Genomic DNA, 2,326 nt, shown 5'->3' on the forward strand with positions numbered 1-2,326 from the left:
CCAGCCACACATGGCACTGGGTGTGACGCTCTGTCTAGCCACCACTGCTCCAATCCTGGTTCTCATGCTCATCAGATAGTGTAGCAAACCAAGAGGGAGGTGCCCATTGTTTCCCAACTGGGCCCACTTCTACTTCCGAATTATGCATTCTCCAGGTGGTTCTGCAATTTACCTTGACACTATTAGCTCCGCCGTGCCAGCATCTGTTAACTGATGTTGTTGAAGAGCCAAACTGGCCCTCACCCTCTCTGGCTTCTATTTACACCAGTAGGAGCAGTCAAACCACTCTAACTTTTTCCTGGTCCAGCTCACATGAAGTTCACAGATATTGTAGCCCTGCTGGATGTGGTCTGCCCACATGTTAACTGCCCACATGTTAACTCATGCTCTCCAGTGGGAATGGTGATCCAGCAGGGAAGCCCCATGCAGGCCAATTCAGCTTTGTTAGTGTTTGGAAGATGCTCACTGCATGGTAGCCTGGTGTTTTTGCCTCCCCCTGCCTCACTGCTGTCACCCCATTCTGCCCAATGCAACCCACTGCCTTGGGACCACTACCCCACTGCTGCCCATGGCCTGCACAATGCTCAATGAGTAAACACACTCCTCAAGTATGTGATATTGTTGGTGAAACAATTATGGAGGCTCTGAAGTTCAGTGGAGATTATTGCCAGACACACCATGACCTCAATGCAGAAAAATATATTGTAGAAATTCAATTCCACTCCACAAAAAAGTCTCCATAGAAGTGGTTAACTTCAATACAGAAGGGTGAAATTGAAATCTACTGAGCATTTTAGAGGATTTCTGACATGAATGAGATATTCCTCAGTGAACTTTGGTTCTGACGCCTCAGTATTACTGGATCTCAGAATTCCTGCTTCTTGCTGGGAGCTTTATTTCATTTCCTATAACTTTCAAATTCATACTCAAAGCACTGAGAATCACAATTGAAGAAAGACAGAGTTCATTTTATGTAATTTCTATATTCAGTTTTTTAACTCTTTCATAGCCCAATTATTTATTTGTTTTAAATAAACCAACATGGATCAAATCAAAAGCCCTGCTGCTGTGGAAGTCACATACAAGAACATGGGACATATGATTAGACATAATTCAACCAATGCAACATTAAGCAAGTTTATAGAGAAATTTAAGAAATAGAGTTATCCCTATAGTAAGAGTGGTGAAGCAATTTATGACACTAGGCTTGTGAAGAAAGAAGTCTTTTATGATGTGGCTTTTTGACAATCGTGCACCAGCATCTGCTTGCTCGTACAGGTTAATGCTTGTAAAAATTAAGTGTTGTGAAGAACATGGGTTTTGCTACATTGTTCATTATGTTGCAGGTTTTGGGAAAGCTGCAGTGCTTATTGCATTACCATTAACTGAAGGTGGAATGAAATATGCAATACACTTCTGAACAACCAACAACTTTTATATGTTGAAAAATACTATCCTAAGATGTGGCTGCATTTCAAAGATTCCAATGGTCATAGAAATAACTTGCATTCAATAAAACTCGGGTCCCTAATGCTGCTGCCTTTAAAATAGAAGTGGACATGATCTAATTTTGATGCACATAATAGCCAACATGTTGTCTTTGTGATTAAGTTTAATGGTGCTTTGTATGGATAGTGTAATCCTTTAGCTTACCACAAGTTTGACAGAATTGCAACATCTATGTCTGTATCATAAGCAACATATTTGAACATTTAACAAAATACTCTTGCCATTAGACACTTAAAATATGCTTATCATTTATACCAGTTGACTTCACTGAAAATGATGCAATTATGCCCTAAGACTATACCATACCAGGATTTTATAAATTTAAAAGAAATTTAGAAAAAATAGGTGCCAAAATATCTGTGAAATAAGCGTGTATTTTTATCTATTTTCATTTTTAACATATTTTATTGCATTTCATTTTTTTAATTAATTACATTGCATTATGTGATACATTTTTTATGCACTGGAATTCCCCCCGCCCCTCCACAAACCCTCCCCCCATGGCGGATTGCTCCACCTTGTTGCCTTTCCATAATTCAAATTCAGTTGACATTCTTTCATTGGAGGTATTTACCAAGCATAAATCCAGCATCTTATTGTCCAGGTAAATTCAACAGTTTTTTTTTTCTTTTTTTTTTCTTTTTTTTATTCATTGATTACATTGTATTATGTGATACAGTTTCGTTGGAACTGGGAATCACAACACCCCTCCCCCCTGAGGTTCCCCCATGTGGAATATTGCACCTTGTTGCATATCCACTGATCAAGTACGGTTGAGAGTCCCTCTTGGCAAGCATAAACTAAACATAGGGTCCAA

General features: G+C 39.1%; 1 pseudogene; it reads left to right on the forward strand.

Moving 5' to 3' along the window:
• Positions 1 to 1,041: 1,041 nt before the first annotated feature.
• On the forward strand, positions 1,042 to 1,551 carry LOC131478728 (protein tyrosine phosphatase type IVA 1-like; annotated as a pseudogene).
• The last annotated feature ends 775 nt before the right edge of the window (positions 1,552 to 2,326 follow it).

The sequence above is a fragment of the Ochotona princeps genome, chromosome Y (genome assembly GCF_030435755.1).
Source record: "Ochotona princeps isolate mOchPri1 chromosome Y, mOchPri1.hap1, whole genome shotgun sequence".
NCBI lineage: Eukaryota > Metazoa > Chordata > Mammalia > Lagomorpha > Ochotonidae > Ochotona > Ochotona princeps.